At 42.3% G+C, this 17,959-nt stretch overlaps 1 long non-coding RNA gene across 1 annotated transcript; it reads left to right on the forward strand.

The window, feature by feature from the left end:
- The first annotated feature begins 13,831 nt into the window (after window positions 1–13,831).
- LOC133210109 (uncharacterized) lies at window positions 13,832–16,202 on the forward strand. Its single transcript, XR_009724861.1, has 2 exons — window positions 13,832–15,893; window positions 16,009–16,202. It is a non-coding gene; the product is annotated as an uncharacterized LOC133210109 (long non-coding RNA).
- The last annotated feature ends 1,757 nt before the right edge of the window (window positions 16,203–17,959 follow it).

Raw genomic sequence — 17,959 nt, forward strand, 5'->3', positions numbered from 1 at the left:
TCTACAGTATCACAGCCTAAGTGTAAAAGGCATGCAGTCCTAATGTATGACATTTATGAATTATGAAGGATGGACTTTGTATTGCTACAGTGCCACAGAATCCACCAGACCAGCAGTATCAGTCTCATGCCTTTCCTCATGACCCACCTTTCCTCATCGCACTGCACTGAACTGCCCTGTCTCTCCCAGTCCCTCCCAACTGTTGGTTGCTGCCCACACAGCTCCACTGCTGTGGCCACGGAGCAGAGGAGGGCTGGAAAGCAGCCATGCTCTGTTTCACCTCCTTTCCCAGATGGGCACAGTGCCTCTCTCTCCCCTGAAAAGTCCCAGTTCAGAGCAGAGTGCCCATGGGGTCAGCAGCTGCACTCTGTGAGTGAGTGTGAGAGGAAGGCAGTGCCCAGCTCCAAGGTGGGTAGTGGATGTGAAGGCTTTCCCAAGAGAAAAGAATAGTGCTAGAGGAGAAAATCCTGAGCCTCAGGAGCGGATGAAGATCAGGAGTGGACCCCTAACAACGTCTCGTGCTGCAGCATCCAAAAGGCAGCAAAGTCTCCCAGGCACAGGTACCAGCCTGCCAACAAGGTCTGCTGCAGCTCAGGGAGAGGCAAAGGGAAGGAGAAGCACTCATGTTCAAAAGAGGAGGTGTTGTGGGTATCAGTGGACATTTTTAATTCTCACACCCTGTGACAATGCCCAGTGAACAGGTAGGATGTGTGTGAGACATACGCCTCTGCCACTGTTATAGGGCAGAATGGAAAAATTATATATTCTGTCTCCTCTGAAATGTTAAGCAGAATAGCTTTGTAACTGCTCACAGCCATACTACTTAACAAGGAGCTGCAGGCAGTTATGAAATAGGTATAAACAGTGTTCCAGGGCTACTGAGGTTCCATATGCATTAATCAAAGATAAGTCAGAACAACGATAGCACCAGAGCCATCAGGTTAGCTTCGCTTGTAACTGAAGACAGACATCGCAACAAAGTGCTTCTCTTTCCACTGTTTATTTCCAGCTGTTTTGCAATTTGTTGTAACTGTAGAGCTTATGACCTTTCTCAGGTCTTCCAAGCTATGTAATCACTCCAGCAACATGTTTAAGAGGAGACCAGTTTTGCATTAGCATCTTAGCAGATTTCAGCTGTGATCTTCCTTACTTTTTGTCTGTATATGACTAAATTTAGCACCTGCAGTGTGACTGCAGTCCTCCAGCCACATAATACATACACCAGATAGAGGGAAATCTTGCCTGTATTGCTTCTTTAGTTTTCTCCTGGAAGGCATCACCAACTGGAAGAAGTACCACAGAATCATAGAATACGAGGTTGGAAGGAACCTCAAGTACCATTTGGTCCAATCTCTTGGCAAAGGTTGACCTATATTAGATGTCCCAGCAGCCTGCCTTGCCAAATCTCAAAAGTGCCCAAGGTTGTGTAATCCGCTGCTTCCTGAGGGAGATTATTCCAATGGCTGGTTGTTCTCATTGTGAAAATTTTCCTCTTCTGTCCAGCTGGAATCTCCCCAGGAGTAACTTGTACCCATTACCACTCATCAGCTTGATGCCACCACAGTGGTAAAAGCTGACACGTCACTGTGGGTAATGCTTCTCATTGGCAAGCCAAGAGAACATTTTTCTTGGTGAGTTTTGTTACTTTGAGGTGAAAAATTCTGGATCCAGCTCCTATTTTCCTATCTTCACCCACTGTAAAGTGCTCTGATACTGCCAAAATTAAGTTAATAATATCCATTTATTATAGCAGAGAATACAGCAGAACTCTGTAGCATAGCCAATACTTAAATTTAAGGTAAGCTCCTTTAAAATTAGACCAATGTAATGGGACCTACTGCAGATTAACATAGGTGTAAGCACAGAACTGGGGCATAAGATGAAGGCCTCAGGGTCCTTCTTTCTGGATCTCTATAGCTGTTCTACACCTCTATTGCTACTCTGAATCCAGTAAGTGTGATGAAAGTAGACTGCATAGCCAGAAAAGGCGTTTCCCCTTTGCCAGCAGTTACTGTGAACACTTAAGTAGGCAAATATTGGGCAATCCTTGTGACTCTGATGATATTCTGGTATATCTCTGCTTGAAAAACAGGAGTCAAGACAAGTCAGTGTCTGAGCAGAATGATTTCTGCTGTAACAAAAAAAACAACCACCCAGTAAGTTATTTGCAAAGGAGTTCTTATAACAGATGTTGTAAAGAAAAGGTTAGTAGGTCAAGAGATGAAGACGTGACAGCACTTCTCTTACAGCATTTTCCAAACTCCTACTCAGTCTACTTTTGAAACTAAACAGCTTTCATCCCCGAGGATCTGGCTTACTACATTCTAGATCTTGGGAAATACAAACTTTCTATTAATAATCATTTTTGCCTTTCCTTGAATTTCCACCCTCTGCTCTTCTTTCACTAGTCATGTCCTCATACAATGTATACCTGGTGCTTTTTCAATTAAACATTCCTGGGACAGTCTGGGACACCCACTGTCTATTCTTCTAATCTGATGCAACTGCTTGTGGTGTCCAGAGAAGATAAGCAACAGACTCAGTGCAGAAGACAGCCATCCTAGATCACATTAAAACTCTATCTAGCTCAGTATCTGACAATGGCCAGTGGGTTAAGGACAGCACAAGCTTACATGGTTTGCCCTCCAGAATATTTTCCCAGTTTCTAGCAACTTCTGGTTTAGGAACTTTATTAAATATAAAGGCAGCTTTAATGGTGTCTTTATATTTAATATAGTCATTTTATATACATATTTTTTCTAGTTATTTATCACTTTCTCAGTCCTTACAAACAACATACTGTTGTAGGTTGCATATTTCAGATTCTGTGGCAGCAAACTAAAACAAGTCTTTTTTTTTACTGCTATGTAAGTGAAGTCTCATCATCTGGGTTATTTCACACCTAATGAAAAGACTATGCTTAATTGTATTCAGATTTCCAAAAAACAATTAAGCTCTTCAGGTTTGGATATCAGTGATTCAGTAGACACATTCTTTCCTGAGTCATTAAAAACATTACCTCAGCATGTGGATATTGCTGGAGGTATCGGCCTTAATACTGAATAAAACCTCAATGTTCTCAGCACTCTGAGACTTTAAGAACTGACCCAGCTTGAGCATGGCCAGCTCTGCCTCCCTCAACCTGCATGCCTGAAATGACCTTATTATGCTAATTTTTACATCTTCAGCTGCCACATATACTTGCTCTATTTGATGGTTGCCCTGTTCTATCCAAGAGGAAGCTGTGTATGAGGAAGCTGTATGGAGCTGTACTTGAGAGCCAAACCACGTGATTCATTAAGACCTCACTCCATTTTATGACTATGGTGCTGTCTCTAATTACTGAATAGATTAAACAAGCTAAGCACTCTAGCAACCTGTTATTAAGATTACCTGAAAACACAGCTGAGTCTAGCTATTAGAGGTGTGACCAACTCTATTTTGGAAAAAAAGACATCTAAATGAGAGCAACTCCTCCCCTTCTATCCAGTCTCACCTGACTTCTGCTGATCCGTCACACCCTTAACATTTTTAGCTGAGTAAGATGAAACTACAGAGGAAACCATGAGTTACATGTGATTCAGCAGCAGGTTAAGATGACAAAAGGAGGATGTCCTTGTTCCTTTACTAACATGCTCTGCACAGCAACTCCTCTCTTCCACCACAACACTGGCTATGCTTGCTAGTTAGCCCTGGAATCAGTTCTGTTAATAGAAAACATGACTGTATGAGCCCATCCTCTTGACTACATGCTGCTACTAAGTGCTTGATATGGGAGCTTCTGCAGAGTTGGCTGGAAGTGAGTTTACTTAGCCAGGATTGCACTGCCAACGACCATGAGCACTCTCACTGCAATGGTGTCAGCAAACCAGCCCAGCAAAGGCAAATAAAATCTTCCTGCTGTCACAAGAATTTGATTCTTGCAAAAATAGGTCATCCAGGAAAACAGACTGCCAGAAGCACACAGACAAATAAACAGCTTTTGGACATGTGTGGTAGAATGGGGAAATACCTTAAAAAAACAGAACCAGTAATTCAGTGGGAGAAATAATCTTACTATCCCAGGATTCTAACAGCCACATTGAAGCCAATGTGAATATGGCCAATGACTTCAGTGTGCACAGGATCAAAATCCTGGGACTTACTTCTGCAAGGCATTAGGCATTCCTGTCCAGTGCTGAAAGCACTGGCTTTTCTGTAGAAGCTCAGGACCTTTTAGTGCTGATACTTCCTGAAAGTTAAAGACACACAAATGCATGGGTGCAATACAGGAGTTAATGACTTCTCACCTGCTTTCAGCAGAAACATAAATTGCTGGTTTGACTGATTACAAGAGTGCAAGAGCGCAGTTATAGGTGAGATAGCACCCTTAATCACAATCTCTTCACAATAATAAAAAATAAAGATAACAAGGTAAATAGAAATCTATATTAAGTGAAACAAACTAGATCCCTTTTGTTGATACCATCTTGATGTGTTACTACTTATGAGTCTATGAGTCTATTGAGTCTATTACTTAAATACCTAAACATTTAAAATTGAACCAATGACCTGCATTAAGGCTTAAAGTCACCACATTCTATTAATTTAAAGTAACACAAATTACGGTCAAGCAGTCCATGTTTGCTGCTGAAGGTGAAAAGTAAAACCGTTCTGCTGGAGCCACCAGCATCCTTGCCTACAAACACAGAGTATTCAGCCTACTCCAATTTAGTACTAAATAAATTAAACTAATTAGTAACTAACTAATTTATTTAAAGTTGGAAATCTCTCCTGATCTGGTTGTTTAAGGAGCCAGGAAGATTGTTTTCCCGGGCTCAGACAGCTCAGGGGCTGCCACCATAGGTCTGAGAGCGTACATAAGCCCAGCTTGATTCAAGGTAAGAATACAAAGAAGTGTTACATCTCTGCCTTGCTCTCTCCAGTGCTCCTTTAGGAGCCCAATCACAACAGCTGATTCTGCACACTGCTGCCAGAGCCTTCAGAGGCTGTTGGAGAGGCCTCCACACAGCCGTGACACAGATAACCTGATGCTGAAATGAAGGAGACGTGGATTTGACAGATGTTCATGCAACACTTTGCTTGAATCAATACAGTCTACTGGTCCAAAGTCAACTTTCCACATGGTAAATAAGCTGAGGTCAGTGCATCCCCAGCCTTGTTAATCCGCAATCCAGACAATTGATTTCCACACAGAAATGGTAGACAAATGACTACAAACTGTCTATTTAGTTTTTGATCTATAGGAAAAAATTACATGTTTTAACTATTATCCGTGATAAACAATTTATTGTTTGGGGTTTTTTTAGGAAAAAACTCAAAATATCCGAAACAAAGGTTAATGAAGTGGCTTATTTAAGGCATGGCATCTTTTTGGCTGATTTGAAAAGCAAAACAGTGCTACCAAGACAGATCAAGAAGCATGAACTGTCTCTTAGAATAGAATTATCCACCATAACTTGACACAGATTAAAAAGCAAGTAGAGAAAAGTGAATTTAAACTGGTTCTGTATACTCCCCCTTTCAGTCTTCTCAGGACAGAATGTCTGGTGGCATTATCAGATGGACTAAATGACAAAATAGGAAATGAGTTTGAAACAACTACGGTTCAGGCGGTTTGGGAGGAAAAATGAAAAAATATTGATTATCAGCAGAAGTTGTCACTAGTAGCTACTGCAGTCACAAATATTAAGGTTTGCTGTATTTTCTCTTGTTCTTTAGTTATGTGTTGATACCTACTCCACAGGGCTGTGGGCCTAAGAAGGAGGGAAGTTTTATGTACATTAGTTGGAAATAAAGAGCAAAACTTTGGCTTTTCTCCCCTTGAGCAGTCAAGTTAGTGGATGTGCTCCTAACAGCTGCCCAGAGGAGGACAGAGCTTTATTTGCCTTCTTGATGAGCGACACTGTCCTACACGACATCCTTGTCTCTAAACCGGAGAGACAGCAATTTGATAGGTAGACAACTAGGTGGATAAAGAACTGGCTGGATGGGCACACGCAAAGAGGTGTGGTCAATGGCTCAGTGTCCAGCTGGAGACCAGTAACGAGTGGTGTCCCTCAGAGACTGGTGTTGGAACCGGTCTGGTTCAACATCTTCGTCGCTGACATGGACAGTGGGATTGAGTGCGTTCTCAGTAAGTTTGCCAATGACACCAAGCTGTGTGGTTCGGTTGATATGCTGGAGGGAAGGAATGCCATCCAGAGGGACCTTGACACACTTGTGAGGTGGGCTGATGCCAACCTCATGAAGTTTAACCATGCCAAGTGCAAGGTCCTACACCTGAGTCGGAGCAATCCCAGCCACAGCTACAGGCTGGGCAGAGAAGAGATTCAGAGCAGCCCTGCAGAGAAGGACTTGGGGGTGCTGGTCAATGAGAAAATGAACAGGAGCCGGCTTCAGTGTGCGCTTGCAGCCCAGAAAGCCAACCATATCCTGGGCTGCATCAAAAGGAGTGTGACCAGCAGGTCGAAGGAGGTGATCCTGCCCCTCTACTCTGTTCTCATGAGACCTCACCTGGAGTACTGTGTGCAGTTCTGGTGTCCTCAACATAAAAAGGACATGGAACTGTTGGAACAAGTCCAGAGGAGGGCCACGAGGATGATCAGGAGACTGGAGCACCTCCCATATGAAGACAGGCTGAGAATGTTGGGACTGTTCAGCCTGGAGAAGGCTGCGTGGAGACCTCATAGCAGCCTTCCCGTATCTGAAGGGGGTCTACAGGGATGCTGGGGAGGGACTCTTCATTAGGGACTGTATTGACAGGACAAGGGCTAACATGTTAAAACTTAAACAGGGGAAGTTTAGATTGGATATAAGGAGGAAATTCTTTCCTGTTAGGGTGGTGAGGCACTGGAATGGGTTGCCCAGGGAGGTTGTGAATGCTCCATCCCTGGCAGTGTTCAAGGCCAGGTTGGATGAAGACTTGGGTGAGATGTTTTAGTGTGAGGTGTCCCTGCCCATGGCAGGGGGGGTTGGAACTAGATGATCTTAGGGTTCTTTCCAACCCTAACTATTCTATGAAATCACAGAGAAATACAACACCAGCAGCACTCACAACAGCATGTAGATGTGTCAGGATTTCTTGGCCTCTGTATGTGTGTATATAAAAACCTGCTTTATATAAATGCAAATCAATAAAATAAAACTAAATGTATAAAGATTGTAACACAGGTATCTGAGAAAATCTGAAGAATAAGTGATCGTGTATTGTACACGCTGGGGGTGTTCAAGGCCAGGTTGGACAGAGCCTTGGGTGACATGGTTTAGTGTGAGGTGTCCCTGCCCATGGCAGGGGCTTGGAACTTGATGATCTTAAGGTCCTTTCCAACCCTAACTATTCTGTCATTCTGTGATTCTGTGACACAATAAACTGTAAAGGAACTGCAAGAGAACAATCAAAATTATTTTAGCTATTGGGAACAAGTCTTTGTAAAAGACCTGGAATAAAAATTTCATACCTCTGTACAAATTCAGTTTTTCCCCAAAGGTAGGACTGATCACCTATGCAGCTGCGGGTTGGTACACAACAGACTCCTAGAGAGTTCGTTCAGTTCAACACCGCTCTGAACAATAAAAAAGCCTTTGTAGCAGTTTTGCTAAATGTTATCATCTCACACCTAGTTCTGAATTATATTTACTAATGCTTGGTTTAAGTTGAAGATCAAACCATTTCTCCAGGGCAAAAGGCCAACTGTGCATTCACTGCTCATAAATCCTCTCTGTTCTCCTTGCATTTCTGCCCGTCTCTTTTTCATGCTGAAGAGAAGCCACTCAAAGAGACTGAAGTTTTTTTCATGCACAGTATTACGTAAAGTTATGGTTTTAATTGTTTTTCAGCTGGTTTGCACCTAACCCTGAAGAACACTTTATTGTAAAAGCAATGACACACTGCACTCTTTGGGAAGAGTTAAAGACAAGCTATAATGCAAGTTAGCTGCTCAGGCAGAGTGTGTTTGCCAAACCACTTTCTCCCAGTCATCGTTCTCTCTATTTCCCTAAGAAAGATACTGATTGACATAATGGGTCTTCAACAGGAAGGAGCAGCAGACTTTATTTCTACAGAGAATCCAGATACATTATGCAGACAGGAACATTAAAGACATGCCAATAATTCTTACCATTTATTATACTGTTATCTCAAACACTAGTTGAATTAATAGTTATCTGTCATATATACACTAATCTAGGCTAAAACACCCATACGAGATACAGTAGGTCTTTAAAAAAACAGGTAAACTTCCTTTTTCATTCAACAGAATTTTTCATGAATGAATCTTTTGGAACAAACCCACATTTTTGCTTTCCCCATTGATATTTATTAGTAAAGGTTATTTCCTAATATGAAGCAAAATGTCAATGACCTCCCTCGGCAAATTAGGTTGTGGACTTTAAACGTGCTTAAATATTTCAAGTGCAAATTTAACTTTTGTTTGTGGGGAAAGCCACTGAAAGTCATTGGGCAGTAGGCATTTCTGACTGGCTGCCAACTGAAATATCAAATATTCATGACAAAATTTCTCCTGTGAATGGACAAGACTTGGCTTTAGCAGATCCAAGTAGGTGTGGAGAAGCATAAAGAAACACATTCCTTCCCCAACCGCATGAAAGCTTCTCTGCTGCTTAAATGAGTCTTCAGTAATATTCCAAGACCAAATAACAGGGCAAATTCTGCTTGCCCAACTCAGATAAGCTTTTACAGTAAAGTCAATGAAATACATCTATAATCCAGGTTAGAAAGCTTTGTCCAAATCTTTGGGCAAACCCAGATGGAAGTATTCAGAAAACAGAGGGTTACTGGGATAAAGGTCTGATGGAGAGTGAGAAATGTCCTAGGCTACTCATACCCATATCACCAGTGTCACTAAACACATCACCCAGAGAAAAGGCACGACTTCAAGAAGGAATTAATTTTCATGGATGGCTGCCAGAAAATGAGGATTAGGTGCCACTATACTATTACCACTGGTTGTTTACATACAAGAAGCAGGAAAAAAACTGCAGAGAAATAGGATTAGTAATACTAACCTCAAAATCACAAGGAAGACTGTCAGTACCTATTTAGTATGTAAACAAATATCAAGCTGGAAAAGGTAAGTGGTACCATTTTTAGCCTGCTTTCTTAATGAAAAAAAGATTTATTCAGCCTTGCTGCCTTTTTAGTATTCACTTTTCTACTCCCTATACCTTTAAAGCCATTGAAAATTTTAACCAGATTTTACAACTGGATAAAGATCACTCTGAAATAAAGTTCAAGATGTTTTCAGAATGAAGGTAGCAAATAAAAACACAGGACATACATGCTTTTTCATAAATTCCAGTTACACGGGGAAATACTTGACATGAGCTTACAAGAATCTACAAAGGAGCTTACAAAGACTCCAACAAGAAAAGTTAAAGTCAGTGTGCCATCAGCTGATAGGTGTGAGCTCATAGGAGACTTCAGTACAACCCTTATTAAATAGCCTGGTGGTGAACTGAAGTGAGACAGACTTTCCAAGCAGGGAAGGCAAAACAGGCAGCAGTACAATTGAGCTCAGTAGCTCTGCTCCTCTGTAGCTGCTCATTCTCAACTCACCATGCCATTTGTAGAGATGGATGAGAAGTGGGTTACATCAGAGAGGGGATACAGCTGAAAACAGCAAAGTGATCTGTGTTACCTGGCTCACGCCCCCATTCTACTTCACAAAATCATTACACAGGGAGAGCCACAAGTACACAGTAGGGACTGGCAACAGGGATTACTATGCAGGAGCAGAGATAGGGCTGACTATCCGGGTAATGAATGCTCACTCAGAGACAATCCGAGCTTCAACACACACACTGTAAAGGCAAACAAAAATCTGGGACCTGAAGTAAAAGGTGAAGAGCAGTGGAGGAGTGGATGACAGCACTGTGGTTATAAAAGGCTTAAAACAGATTGTGAAGTTTTACTCAGTCTGAGGGATACTTTGTAGTACAACTAGTATCAGTGAACCCAGTGGAACTAATGCTAAAGTAAGATACTAGACAGTGTAAGAGCATCAGAGTTCTGTTCCTACAGAAGTAAAACTCTAAATTATTCTTATTTTTTGAAGACAAGAATAAACAGCGGAACTTTGAAGAAATACACTGAAAATTTCAAACAAGACAAATAGTTGTTAATAAAATAAAACTCTCTTATAGTAAGGGTTTTTTTTTCTTGACCTACAGACAGACACTTGTTCTACTGAGACATGCGTGAAGCAATGGCACTATGAAATTATGCAATTCTTTCAAGACTACTCAGTTCACTATAAGCTCCAGGCTGCAGCTACACAGAAGCTGAACTAGAGTCAGGTCTACGTAACATCTAAACTGTGGAGTTTAGTTTTCACTTTTCCTTATGTCACAACCATTTTCATTAACCTTTGTACAAAGAAAGGCTGAATTACCTATTAATAGCCTCCTCAGTGATAAGTCTTCATTACAGTCTGTTCATGTATGTGTAGATCTTTATAGCGTACTTCGTAGCTTAGCTGATAACACACGCAACAGTCGTCTGGTAAGGTTTATACAAGGTATATATTAGATGTACAAACACACCTTCCATGAACACGGCAAGGTTGTGATCTTCAAAACAGCTTCAGGCACTTAGATCTATTATTGTTCACTTAGGAATTTTCTACATCTGTGGAAAACTCACCCTTGACATCCAAAGACAGGCTGGTAAATAAATGCCTTGTTTTTCAACAGTGCTAAGTCCCAGTGGAAGTCAAGCACTTTTGAACATGAAGTCAGTGAACAGGGCAACTTCCCCCTTCACACTTGTAATCACAGGACCTCCCAGCTGGAAAATATAGTTCATCTGTAATTAGAAACAAATACAGACATGACAGTTATTCATACTAAACCCACTTTATACAGTCTGAGCAGAAGTGGTGGTATATTTATCAGTTTTATTTAAGCCTTTACCTTGCTGGGCCACTATGTCCATCTTTGTCTTATGTGCATGCAAGTATAACATTGCTCATGTTTACCCAATTAGACAGCTAGCTCCACCCGACTATGAACAAACAAAAAACAACTGCTCATAGCATTCCAGAGAAACAACACAGTGCAAGAACAAAGATTTCCACATGCAAACACAGGCAAGCAGCTAACCACAAAGCAGCAAAACCAGCAGATACTTACATGTTAAAAAATAGGGACAAGTTCTCTTTGGTATCTACAAATATCTGTGCTGATGATTCAGATGTAAGGGATAGATGCCTGCCTGATTTTTCCAGCTGAGATTCCTCCAGTGAATGGGGGAAAATTAAATACATATTCAGTTGAATAGATGCCAAGGCTGACTGATGAGGAGACCAACAGCTTCTCAGATGGGAGGCAGAGACTTTTTAGTTTCTCAGATGGGACCCAAAGCTATTCTATCTTGAGGCATTTTGTATTTGTTCTGCCTTCTCTGACAGGGTTATCATTCTTTATTCTGTGTGTTTGCTTCTCACTCGCTGGGTGTGGAACCCAAGAGGTTAATACACACTTGCCATAATGGTCTTTTTGCAACCACGGTTTCTGAGCCTCTGAAACAGACGTGAAGGCATCAATCTCGCCTTTACAAATGTCACAAACACCTGACCTTGTGAGGCAACACACAAACAAACCTGACCAAACAGTGAAAGCGAGAGTGAGTTCTGGACCTATAAACCATTCTGTGTGGTAACAGGATAGAAACATGTATGTTTCTATCATATATCTAACATATATGACCACAAAGCTTGAATCTTATTTCTGATTGAAGAAAGCAGAAGCTTTTGCTTCAGTCAGAGGAGAGAAATGAGCATCTCTCAAGGCCAGTCTATCCAATATGGAGCCTTCTGGAGGTACTATTTCCCCCTGAACTCTCCAAGGGCAATCCAAAGCAACAGTTACTAACTTTGGCACTTTCATTTCATGCATTAATCTGAGCAAAGTGAGTGGGAGCAGTGCATGCTCCTAAGCCTTGCAATTTGCTCTCCTATGTGTTTTGAATTCCTTCAGCAATTTGCATAAGCAAAATGTCCCAAAATAAGCCTGAATAAGCAAGTGAAGCTGGCAGTGTGCAACTCAGATCATCAACAAGATGAAATTTACAGAGTCCCAACCAAGGGACTTACTTGATTTCTTAGTCTTATTTGATTTAAGACTAATCTGTTAGCAGGATCTGTAAAACCAGTAAAATTTACTGTGGCATATTTGAAGCCGTTAAATAAGGTCCAATCCTGCATTACAGTGATAGCGAGACTCACATCAGCATATAACTAGTACAACTTAGCACGTAATTATGTCCTTGGAGTTTGCATGCAAGTGGCCTGATCTCATTCTTACAAGTAAAGTGTGCCCTTTCTATGAGTAAAAGCTGAAGGGTTTGACTTTAAATACATTTTTCAGCATAACTTCTCTTCAGCAGTTTCTAAAGTATAGCTCTGGGCACAGCTTTAGGCTTTCCATATGCTGCACTCTTTTAACTTAAAAGTTCAGGTAGGCAATCTGAAAACACACCTTGCAGCAATTCTTACCACCTCAGTATAGTGAACTGCATTTAAGGGTACTGATGTAATCACTGAAGTGGGAATCTTTAGATTTTGCCTGAAAACTGGCAATGTTTACAGCACCTCCTTTGAGCTCTTTCATGCCATCACAACGTTGTTCTGGAAGAAGAGCTGTAGATGTCTTAAAGGACTCTTTCCTTAAAAAAAAAAACAATGTGCTTTGTGCAGAATCATGCTATGTGAAAAGCTCTGGAGGAAAGTGTTTCCCATGTGACACCAATAGCTCTAAGCTCTTGGCCACTGCTCTCCAGAGTTCAAGGGACATGAAGACATACAGATAAAACCAGAGTGTGTGATCCTGAGTCTATTCTCAGTAGCCACAGCTCTGCTATTTATAGTTATTACCAAGGTCAGGACAGGGAAAGAAAGGGCAGAGCAGAGAACTGCTCATCCAATTAAGACCTGGGCTATCTATCAGACTTGAAGACTGCATCCAGCCTCCCTAGATGGAAGCAGTTCTTCTCCTGATACAGTCAGAAGAGTCTGAAAAATTAGGATGCTGTACAACTAACTGCTTCTTCTCCTCTGCAGCTACTCATACCAAGCTGAATGGCTACAGGAGAATGACACTCCATGTCTCTCTCACTGCACCATGATGAGTTCTCAAGCTTTAACGCATGTTCTGGGGCAGTAACTCCTTTGTAGCAGCTTCACGGTTAACCCCATGAGCTAGCAGATGGATTCCAGAAGCATCTTCCTCCCGCAGCTGTCAAGAATATGTGGTAAGGCTGCCACTGTGAGAAGAGAAAGAGTGCTGGAACTGTGTGCCATGAGCAGAGGGCTGCAAGGGCAAAGTATGCTGCAGTCCTTGAGGAAATTTCCCTTTTATCTTAGATGGGAATGACAGAGTCCCAAGTCACCAAATAAGTGAAAAACATTTGAGTTTACAATCCACCATGGCCATGTTTGCATACACACCATGGAGGAGCCCTTTTGCGACACCCAATGTTGTAGGAGAACTGGTAATAGAGATTTACTTAGCTTTCTTCTGCAAGTAATGCTTCCATCAAGAAATAAATGCATACAAAAGACAACATTCCTTCTGGTTTGGGGTTTTTTTAATCATCATATCTCTATTTACTGGTATGATGATGCCTGCTTATTCCACCTATTCTTTAGACTATCATCACTTGGACTATATTGTAAGAAACTGGCCATCCTGTCAGATGAGAGTTGACTAAATACTCAATTACAATGGCATTATAGCAGCAATTTTACTTACAAGAAAACTTGCTCCTTACAGTGCCCCACTTTTACATCACAGATAACGTAAACATAAAAACAAAAAAGGATGGAAACACCACTTCTAACTAGTATCCTTAAAGATCCAGAGGTAGTATAAATAAATGTATAAATGTAGATCTGGCGAGACCAGAACTCCCAACAATTTTTAACCACACCTGAACAGAAGAGCTTGCCTCAGTAACACTGTTCATGCCAGCCTGACAGCCCCGCTATCATCATCAAAGCAGTAACTGTTTTCAACAACAGTATAACCATCAAATAGTTTTTTTCATAGTGAAGTTTAGATTACATCACCGTCTTGAATATTATGTATGAGCTCATTGAACTTACTGCTCCATAAATATGCAGAACAATGGCAATGAATGAAGCCAAAACCGAGGCAGAGACGCTGCCTTTGTGTCAGGACAGAGGTTCACTGACAGTGAGTCAGTGCCCACAGCTGCATGTGGGATGTTGATTAGCTAATTATACGATACTTGTTACATGAATTTATAGACACTTGAAGACTGCATCTACATATAATTGTTCTTTCTGTTTCGTTCTGGTAAAAAAAGCAGCTAGAGAAATATCGGCAGCTAAACAAAAAAACTTCAATTACATTTGTCATATGGCCACTACAATATTATTAACCACACAAAGACAGAGCTTTTCTAGGACAGCTTAGGGTGTAATTGCCATGCTCAGACTCCAAGTATAGCTTCTCACCCTCAGATTATGTAAAAGCAGCCGTGTTTTCAAGTTCTGCTCACTGTGGATGACTCACATTATTATGTACTAACAACTGACACATTCTGTTTTACCCCTTTGTTTTACATGCCTGGAGTGTTCTGGCTGGAGTTTGTCTTGTTCAGAATCTGTATGTGCTGCACACCAAGTATTGTACCATGTAATCACTCCTTGTCCTTCTCCTTTTTAGCTTTTAATGAGCTCCTGCACTGGCACTTGGGCAATTTCCCAAAGCTACCCTTCAGAACTCCAAGAAGGCACCATGAGATCTGCAGGCAGCACTGCAGATTCCTGAGAATTGGCACAGCTACACTGGAGACCTCTGATAAAGCAAAGACCTCTGATAAATTGCTGCTTGTGTCACAAGCTCTTTTGAACTCTTGCACATGCAGTTGGCATCAAGAATCAAACAATGCATGTCACTAAATCTTCTTATGGAGACACAGGAGATTAAGGCTTATCTTATGAGTGGGAAGGTTTCCATTCTCCGTTTCAATAGGAGAAAGTCCTGAAAGTGAATAAACTCCAAAGTCTCCAATAAAACAAAGGGAGAGCAGCTTTACGCATAAGATGGATCTTGCTCTGTGATTCTGTACCACTGCCTTCTGTGACTGCATCAGCAGCCAGCTCACTTTTTATCTACTTTAAGTAAGGAGAAACATAAAATGTCCAAATATCCTCAGCTTGCTACGTAAGAGGCCCATTAAAGACTCTTGGTGAGACAAGCATGTTGTCAGATTTCGGAACATCACAGAGTTTAATACAGAAAGCATGAAAGAACGGGTGAAATTATTTATTTATGTAATGAGTAGTGATGCCAAGTACTTCCAGATCCTGCTGTCTTTGCTAAGGAACAAGATAGAAATAATGACATAACTAATCTTCCAAAGACACGTGAGCACTTCTTCCCAGAAATAACTGTTAAGTGTAAAATTTCAATCATTAATCAAAGCGCACGGGGGCCTAACCCTTTTTAGGATTCTAAAAGGAAACGTGAAGCAATATGACTATAAAGCAACACAAATGTAAGGGGCACTTAACCTTTATTCTAAGCAGGTAACTTCAAGAAAAGCACACCTGGGGCCAGTTTCTCTCTACTAGCGTAGATTTGTATTGATTCTACAAAGACGCAGCAAGTTTTACCATTTCAGAGGTTGGTCTCTGCCTGGAAGAAAGAAGGGCACCACCACACGATATCATGAATATGAAGAAAAGAAAGTAATAAAATATGCTGCAGGAAGGAGCAGAAGACACATACCCATGAGGAAAGCAAAACACAGGATAAACAAAATGCCTAAGAGGCTCTTTCAGGAAGAAGAACTAGCAGACGCAGCACAAAGGAATGTGAACTCTGCACAGATACTGAGAATACAGGTAAGACTCAGGGGGAAAAAAAGATATTAATACAGATGTTTTTTGTTGGGGTTTTTTTCCAAAATAGAGTAGAGATGTAGCAGAAGTCAGGATGAATGATCTTTGTTTCCCACAGGTCAACTCCACAAAGAGAGTGCTTACAAAGATGAGTTGTTTTATCTCAGATCCACAGTCCTGTTGATAAATCTCAGTGATTCAACAAGAAGGAAAATTTCACACGGAATGAGTTCCAGCCCTTATTTGGAACAGCAGAAGGTACTGCTTAGTGGTCTAGGGAGATAAATAAACTGCCTGGGCCAATTCAAAACTTGCACATAGTTGCCATGAAAGGAAGTGTTATGTCTGCATGTGATTTCCTGGAACAAATCAAATGTTCCTGCAGAGAAACCCATAAAATGCTGACAATATATTAAGACTCTTTTCTCTGAAAACGGTTATCTCAAACTTGTACTACAGGTCCACTGGATCAGGGGAAAAAATGAAGAAAGGAAGATTAATTGTGTCTTTAAAATCTGAGAGAAGAACCCAAACAATTTTAGTGTACAAGACCAAAACCAAAAGCTGTTTCAGTACACTCCTGAGATAAAACAGCAATAGAAACTGATAATATACAATTCCACGTACAGCAGACACATATACAGCAGTCCAGCAGTAAAGTCTGCAAGAGGGAAAGGGCTGGGCAGATCCCAAGCTAGGCAGGGTATTAAGGCTTTTCTGTCACTTCCGACAGTGGCACTAACAATTTGTCCATCCCCAACACATTGAGTACATTGTCCAAAGCCACATGGTTCAGCTGTCCTGACTCTTTGAATCCCAGCTAGAACTGAGCAGCAATCAGAAGGGATAGTCATATCCCAAATGAATTCTACACTTCATGATATACAGAGGAACTGCCTCTTTCTGTATCTTGAATTGATTCTGTATTTTTTATTTGTCACATGTATCACATTGATGAAAGACAACTGGAACCAGCATTGGACCAGTACTGAACACTGATGGTCCAAGAGCTTTGGCCGTCATTCTGCCCATCACAGGTGCGGCTAGCAACCATTCTTAAATCTCTTTGGGAGCCCCTGGGTCCTGTATTCTTTCCAAATGTAATGGGGGCATACCTCACATGAAAGAGAACATCTGCTGGCTCCAGTGAGGCCAGATAAACAAGAAATCCAGTCATTGCTACTGCATCAACACACTAGCCCCCGTAGTGCCTTGGAAAAACACCATCTTAAAAGAGATGCCTAGCAGCTGAGTCCTGCTGTGTGGATAATTTTCAGTGCTAAACTCTAACATGATGTATGGCACATAGGGTTAACCACCTCTGCAGAATCAGGAGGGTGAGCTTGCATTTAACTGTATTTTCATGGCTACACTAGGCCAGGAGCATGATGACCCAGGCTCTGCAGGTGCTGGCAGAGGAGCTGCTCAGGTTGGCAGCACAGGCAACAGGACGCTGGGACCTGCCGGGCACCCCATGGCTGGTGCTGATGCAGTGTCTGATGCAGCACCATCTTCTTAGCACAGCCACGGGTTTGACAGGATCTCTTTACACCACCATTTTAGAATTACAACAGTCAGGATCACCAACCCCTTCATCTTGCAGAGACGCCACAGCAGACGCTTTCACCCTTCCTCATGACTAACTGCCATCTCCCTAGGGGACAAGCCACCATGCCGGGCTATAGAGGCCACCATCACCATCCCTGTCACCACCACCACCACCACCCCCGGGTGCTGCTCGCCCCGGGCTCTCCTCAGGGTTCCCCCTCACGGAGCGGTTACAACCGGGGAGCCCTGAGGGCGCCCCGCGCACTCCCGCCCCGCCCGCCATTGGCCGCGGTCCGGGGCGGGGAGGACGGAGATGGGGGGGGAATACACACACACGACCCGGCCCGGCGGCGCCGCGCGGTCCTGCCGCCGTCAGCCGCGGTGCGGGCGGGAGCGGCGGGGGGGAAGGCGGGTGGTGTGTCCCGCACGTCATATCAGCCGCCCGGCCCGGATTGGCTGCAGCGTCTCACCCGACTGGCCGCGGGCGCCCGGGCTGGCGCGGCGGCTCCCGCGCTCGACAC

The sequence above is a fragment of the Neopsephotus bourkii genome, unplaced genomic scaffold (assembly GCF_033783945.1).
Source record: "Neopsephotus bourkii isolate Nb327-2 ecotype Australia unplaced genomic scaffold, CSIRO-AGI_Nbou_v1 NB_53, whole genome shotgun sequence".
Classification (NCBI taxonomy): domain Eukaryota; kingdom Metazoa; phylum Chordata; class Aves; order Psittaciformes; family Psittacidae; genus Neopsephotus; species Neopsephotus bourkii.